General features: G+C 53.3%; 1 long non-coding RNA gene across 2 annotated transcripts; it reads right to left on the bottom strand.

Moving 5' to 3' along the window:
• Positions 1 to 2,591: 2,591 nt before the first annotated feature.
• Positions 2,592 to 6,654, bottom strand: LOC118451834. 2 transcript variants are annotated; one of them, XR_004841407.1, is made up of 4 exons: positions 6,541 to 6,654; positions 5,766 to 5,859; positions 3,133 to 3,206; positions 2,592 to 2,696 (listed from the first exon to the last, which is right to left on the bottom strand). It is a non-coding gene; the product is annotated as an uncharacterized LOC118451834 (long non-coding RNA). The 2 variants fall into 2 exon arrangements; XR_004841406.1 differs by having other exon boundaries at positions 5,772 to 5,859; positions 6,541 to 6,653.
• Positions 6,655 to 7,181: the final 527 nt, after the last annotated feature.

The raw sequence follows: 7,181 nt of genomic DNA, 5'->3' as shown, positions 1-7,181 counted from the left end.
CTTGGCCTCTCCCTTGCAAGCAGCCACGGGGCTCATCGCAGCCAGGCTAGGACCAGGAGCTATGGGGCTGGGGGCTCCCCCCTCGGCCTGCCCTCTCCTCACCCCTGGCTGCTCCATGCCCTACCCATCACCAGCCTGTCTAGCTGGGAGGCCAGGGGCAGCCTCCAGTTTTACCCCACACCCTGCATCCCAGACCAAAGAGGACCGTACTACCCAAGACCCCCAGGTTTTGGGGCGCTGCAGGCCATAGGACAGGTCCTGCTCTGCAGTAGGGGGCAGTGAGGCCACTGATCCCCCAAAATCTCCCGCCCAGGGGCCTCGCATCAGCTGTGCGTGCAGGGTCCCCATGTTTCATTGACACGCAGAGCCTGCTCTCACCCACTCCTCATCCGCAGAAACTTATTTGAATAATTTGCCTTGCAAATCTGCAAGCACCAGTTCAAATCGCACGTCATCGGAGCCCACCACCGTGCATGAGCCATGCGCGGGGCAGCCACGGCGGGGACACAGGCACGGCTCCTGGCGCCGCACAACAAAGCACCACCCAGCTGTACAGTGACACTCAGGAATGTCATTTGCCGCTCCCATGTGGTCACATCCCATCAGGAACATCGGAGCACCCGCTAATGAAATCCAGTGGGGGCCTCCAGCCCTGCAGCAAGCACCCCATCACCCAGGCAGGCAAGAGACAGGGCTGGATATGGCCTGTGAATCGAGGCGGTAAATCTGATAAGCTATCAGCTGGCACCACGATTAGTTGGATAATTAAGGACAAGGAGCCAGATTTTGAGCTTATTTGCCACCGGTGTAAACACAGAGTTAAGTGACCTGGCTGCTCCTGGGGATCAGGAGCTGTGACCCTCACAGCCAGCGCATTAAACGCATGATGGTTCCTCTTCTTTTAAAAAATACAGAAAAAAAATCACCCCCCAGCATCCCAACACCAACTGCTGGGATTGCAGGGTGAGAGGAGGGAATGAGACCATCAGGCAGGGCTTCAGTACAGGGCCAGGTCAGTGGGGTAAGGACTCGACAGAGCCGGGGTGAGGGTTTGGGAAGTGCAGATACAAGGGGAGCTCCTGCAAAGGGGTCTCTGCGCTGGCAGAGCAGGCTGAGGTATTCTGAGCTCCAATGCCCTAAAGGGAGGGAAAAAATGAGTTGGAGGAAGGTTAGAAGCAAAGCAGCAGAGGTCTAGGCTAAGTTACAGCATTTCTGGTTTGGTTAAAGCAGACAGACAAACCCCAGCCTGCCTCCCCAGGCCCCACCACCAAGTCTCCCCTAATTTGGCACCCTAGAAATTGCCAGACAACTGGTGCAGGCTGGAGCATCCCTCAGGGACCAGTTCTGGGTGAATTCAATCCCTCCTGAACACTGCCTCCTCCAGGGGACACATCCTGGTCCCATGCTGCCCCAGGCAGCCTGAAGGAAGGGGTGGCCTCAGCACCCACCATGGGCAGGTGACCTACCTGCAGCAGACATTGCAATGGAAGGATTTTTGTGATGGGTTTCTCATCCCCACCGCACCAGCCAAATGCAACCCCCAACAACATCAGATTATAGAGGGACAGCAGGAGCATTGAGCACCCCAGATCCACACACCCCAGCTCCCTTCCACTTCACCTGGATCTCTGATGGCTTCCCAGCCTAACCTGTCTCCAAGAGCAGCCAGAGGCCATGCAGGGGGCACAGTCACAGCTCTCCAAAGAGCACAGCCAAGAGAAGGGGCTGTCTCACCTGTCCTGAGCACAGCAGCAGGGGGATGGCACAGCTCCACAGCTAGGAGCTGGGCCCACAGCGCCTCCCCATCAACACCCTGTACCTCTCTACCCCCTCTCCAACTCTCCTCCCAGCCCAAGTCCAAAGCAAAGAACAAAAGGAAGGAGAGAAAGAAGGGGAGAAAGAAATAAAACACTAAAACAAATGAAAACTAAAACATAAAGCAGCAGTTGGGAGGCAGCCTTGTTAGGACAACTCAGCAAAATAAAATTCCGGTTTATTGTTGGACAACATTGTTTCACACATACATCAAACAGGCCAAAAAAAAAGAAAAAAATAAAAATAAACAGCAACTTCATAGACAGAAAAAAAAAAGAAAACCTTTTTATCTTTGGCCTTGCCACCTCATACAAACCACGATCTATGGTACAGCTAAAGTACATACACAAAAAAAGTTACTGGAATGCTCAGAATAAGATTGTAAATTTTTTTTTTTTGCATTTTTGTCTTTTTTTTTAATTTTTTTTTTTTACAAGGTTTTGTTTTATTCTCCTTTGAGATAATGGTTTGGGCCTGGTCACACCACAAGTAAAGTCAGAGATAGGTAACGAGAGATATACACTTCAAAGCCCCCCTTTTGGTCAATCCGAGATCACTTAAAAATGGCGGACCTCCTAACAATATGTACAAAAATATAAAATGTAAATAAAAAATACAAACAAATTCTCCTTTAAAGTACTTTTAAGAAAGAAAGCAGGGCCTTGAAGTTTTGGTGCTTGGGAGGGAAGGGGTCTGTGGGGGAAGGGGGGGTTTCTCTCCCCGCTAACGGGCGAATCGTTCTTCCGGACAGACGAAGCGGAGGTACGGAATGGCCTTTTTTGTTGGTTTGTTTTCCTCCTTATTTAAAAAAAAAAATAATAATAATTTGCTGCCTAGTCATCTTCATCGGTTTTCTGCTTCTTGGGATCGACGTCGTCGTCCTGGGGGGAAAGCAAAGCCGTCAGGAGAGGAGATGGGGAGCAGGGCTGTCAGGGGAGCTGGCGAGAGCCACACCAAGGCGGCAGCAGGGCAAGAGAGGGTTTGGGGGGACAAGGACAGAGCCACAGAAGTCTTCCCCCCTCATGCAAAATCCCCTCTCTCAGCCAGCTCAGGAAGCCCTGAAGCACCTCCACCCTGGCCCACCATGAGCACCCCAGGGCTCCCCAACCCAGGGCCCATGGCTCCATGCAGCCAGAGCGGACACCCTGCTAACCAGGCCAGGGTATAAAGGGAACTGGGCCACGTCCCCAGAGAGGGACAGGGAGTGCATAGGCAGGGCGTTCCAGCCCCAGAGCCCAGCCCAGCCTCCCCACCGCTGCTCCCTCCAAAGCCCTCTGGGGACATGGGTGGCTCCGAGGGGCTGGCTGCTCTCCCTACCTCATCATCCTCAGCTGCCCGTTTGCCTGTGGCTCCCTCAGCTTCATCATCTTCATCACCGTCTTCTTCCTCACCTGCAAGAGGAAGAGGAACTTGAGACCCTCTCAGAGGGTTACAGCACCATGCACCTCCCCTCTGGGTTTAATTCTGGCTCAGCCCCACACTGTGATGTCCAGGGTCCTGTCTCCCCAGCTGGCACAGCCCTTGCTCAGGAGAGCACGTGCCCAAGCATGGGGGCTTTTGGGGCATCCCCCAGCTGACTTGGCCCACCAAAGGGGAAAGAAGGCTCAGCAGCATCAAGTCCGGCTCACACCGCGTTTATAGAGTGGGCAACAAGACAGCAAAACCAGCACCTACTGCGAGTGCTGAAATCACAGCAAAAAGGGGAGGAAAAAGAAAAAAAAAGGGGAGAGGAAAATACTCTTTCTAGTGGCTGCTCCACCTAACCGCTCCAGATTACTTCTGCTTCCCTTTGCAGCTATTAGTCCATCTTTAATGAGTTAAGAGAGCCAGAACGCATTAGTTCTGAGTCAGAACACTTTCTAATTATGAGAACAGCAAACAAATGCTACCAACTTATCTTACAGCCAGAGAGGAGGATGAGCAGAGAGCTCTGGGCTTTGACCCACTTTGAGCTCAAATAGGCCAGTGGATCAGAACGACCAGATCCATTGCCTTCGGCCAGTTTTGGGGCATCAGGGGCAATACCAAAGGCCCCAGAGGAGGCACAACCTCTCGGCTGCCGAGACAAGTCTCTTGTGTAACAGAAGACCCTACTAAAACTTAGAGCGTTAAGGCCAGTAAGCTGGCTTTAAACCACCGCCACGAGCCACACGTATAGACAGCCAGCGGGATTAAGGTCAGCCCATCCTCCCTTCCCCTCTCCAGCATGGGCCCAGCCACGGCATGTCCCATGCAGCGGGAAGGGCCAAGATTAGCTCCCAGCAATGGATCAACACCCCGGCAGCCATCACATGCACCGGGCTGGCCGGCAGGTCAGGTGACAGCACCAAGCTGATTGGGAGCATTTTTAGTTCTTTGAGCTGCTTTAAGCAAAGCAAATAATGAGATGGGATGGGGAAAAGGGTGAGAAAAAATATACCCTCAAGCTCCCCTCTGCTGTCAAACTGCAATGGAGTTTGGCCACAAGTGTTGGGAAAAAAAAAAAAGCTGATGCAAGCTGCACTCGCTGCCTTCAACTCTCCTGCAGCGTTCAGCTGCTCAGGTGCAGCTCTCAGGCAGGGATCACCCAAGGGCAGTGGGCATGGACAGACAGAGCCTGTGCGGGATCCCAGCGAGGCATTCGTGTCTCCAAGCACTGCGTGCCAAATCGTGCCTGTGCTCGGCGAGCTGGGCTGGCACTGCAGGACCGAAGCTCCCCAGGCTTGTCACAGCAGTATCCAAGCAACACTTCCACCCCGCACACATGCGCCTGCAGCACACGCATCCCCCTCCTGCCCAAGGGGAGCAGGGAAAGACAAATAGTCCCCCACTTGCACCCCGAAGCAGGGTTGGAGGTAGACAGGCTCAGGACAGCACACAGCAGAACTGTGCTCTGTCCCCAAGGGTTAAAATCCTGAGTATAAACAGGGCCACTATTCCCAGTATTTCCCTAGCAAGCCAGTTCCTACCAAAGGGCATGGCAGACAGCAGAGCACTGCCTCAAAGGAGGGAGCTTCCCTGCTTCCGACATCTGAATAGGCACTGGCCTAACGGTCATTAAATTTCCAGCCCTGTCCCTGTCTCCCAAAACCAACCAACAGGTTAGTAGGTCAGCACATAAACTGAAAATTAACAGGGGATTAACCTACTAACAGCTAATCAAGGGCCCCGAGTTCATTTCAGCATAACAAGAATGGTTTTCTCCCAGCCTTAACAAGTGATAAAAATAAACAATGTTATTCATCCAAGTAGATCTTGGGGGAAAAAAAAAAATAGCAGGGATGGTGAGAAGTGATTCGGCAAGTCACTGCTAGATTTCTGGTTGCTGCTGCCAAAACCCACTTCCAGGCTGGGTCGGGTCAGGAAGGGGAGGGCAGGGAAACACAGGACACTGCAGACAGGGAAGGTTCAAAGCAAGCCTGTCCGCTCCTGTTGGAGGAGCAGGGAAGTGCTGCAGGTTCCTCTGCCCGCTTCCACACAGCTTCCAGCCTGGGAAAGGGCTGGGAGAAGAGGGACCACATCAGGCTCTGAGCATGCTGCTCCAGGAGCAAGGATGGTGACCTATCCCCTGCTCCAAGGCACAGCCATCCAGGGCTGTCCCCATCCCATCAGCTGGCACTCGCATCTGCGGCAGCCGTTGCGATCACAAGAGTCAAGGGCAGGTTTTACTACTCGCACGGAAGGGCTAATGCGCTTATTCAGCACTGTGGTACAGTGCTGTCTGGCCAGAGGAGGGAGGAAGGAAGGAATCTGCTCTCAACCTGCTGGAAGGGATTCAAGGCTGATTTCACTCCCAGCACCAATGGCCTGGGCAAGGAAGGAAGGAAGGACAGAGCCTGGCTGGCAAAAGCTGCCCAGCCACAGCCGCAAGGGGGAGATGCTGCTCTCGGCTCTCCTCTGCTTCCTGGGAGTCTGCTGTATGGGGCAGGACACAGCCATGGGATGGGGGCAGGGGGAACAAAGAAAGTTACCATCACCCTCTTCCTCTTCGTCCTCTTCCTCACCACCTTCCTCTTCCTCTTCGTCTACTTCGTTGTCAGCCTCCTGCTCTCCGTTTTCCTCGTTCTCCTTGGCAAGACAAAATATCACTTAAAAAAAATGCTCTGGGGAGGGGTAGAAGGGGGAAAAAGATGCTCAGCAGAAATGCATGTCCCCCACCTTTCCTGCCTAAAGCAAAGCACCAGGGCCCCGGAGCCCCGGGTGCACGTCCTGCTTCCTGCCTGCTCCACACAGACACTGGCAGCCCAGGCACCAAGGATGGAGTCTAGGGTAACTTGGGGCTGCAGCTTTGAGGCCAAGACAAGGGCTGCAAAGGCTCTTGTGACACTCAAATGCAGCACCATGAATTTTCCCCAGCATGTTAAAAATAGGAAACCAACGGGTTTACTTGTGCACAAGATGTTTCCCCGCTCAACCGATTGCAACACTGTAAATCTACGGTGTTTTTCCTAGGAAGGAGGTGGCACTGTACACAACCTCAGACAGCTTTCGGGGAGGGGATCCAAGCCCAGCCCTTCCGTTCTGCACACACATGAACTGCCCACAGGCTGAGGAGCGTCTGTTGAACCTGAAGCCCCAAAGGCTCGGGGGCTCTGCAGGGTGCAGTGCAGCCATTTGGAGGGGTCCCCTCTCAGCAGGCCTGGGGACAAGCTCACAGCAAAAGCAAGAAGGGGGAGGAAAAAAAAAAAAAAAAAAAAGGCGTTGGCGTAAGGGCTGCCTCTCCCTGCAGATCTTAGCCATACTCACAGCATTGCCGTTGGCTGGTGCATCTCTGCCATTTTCTGTTTCTTCAACAACTTCCTTCTTCTCTTTTAGATCCTGGAATGAGGAGAAAAGCAGAGAAGTCACCCCAATTCCAGGTGCCTAGGTCAGAGAAGCTGCAGATCAGGTGTGAAAAACACAGTCCGGGAAAGAGCAGGAGCTGGTTTCTCTTCACACCGATTTGCTCTGCAATTTGGTTGCCACATTCTGGCTCCTCCTTGAGAACGGGAGAGCGTGGGGGCGAATCTCAATCCAAGTCAGCCTTGCCAGAGAGCAGCTATCTAAAAAAGAGGCTGCTCTGTTTCACCTCTGAGCTCCCAAACACACAGAGCTGGCTGCCTGCATATGCCCAACAGCAGCAGAGCTGGCTGATTGCCCATCTTAGCACAGTCCACGCAAGCTCCTGCAATACCATGGAGAGCCGGCAGCCTTGTCCAACGCATGGGCTCCGCCACCCCAGGGCTGCGGACATCCATGGCTACTCTGTACCTTTGCAGCAGGAACAAATCTCAGGGACTCATTAGCAGAGACAACGGTCTCTGCCCTGCCCAGGAAAAAAAAAAACAAAACAAAACACCACATATACAGCAAATGCTACACGCCTGGTCTTTCTCGCAGCAGCAGAG

The sequence above is a fragment of the Egretta garzetta genome, unplaced genomic scaffold (assembly GCF_000687185.1).
Source record: "Egretta garzetta isolate BGI_Z169 unplaced genomic scaffold, ASM68718v1 scaffold172, whole genome shotgun sequence".
NCBI lineage: Eukaryota > Metazoa > Chordata > Aves > Pelecaniformes > Ardeidae > Egretta > Egretta garzetta.
The sequence above is the reverse complement of the archived record's forward strand: the minus strand, read 5'-3'. Positions and strand labels throughout refer to the sequence as shown.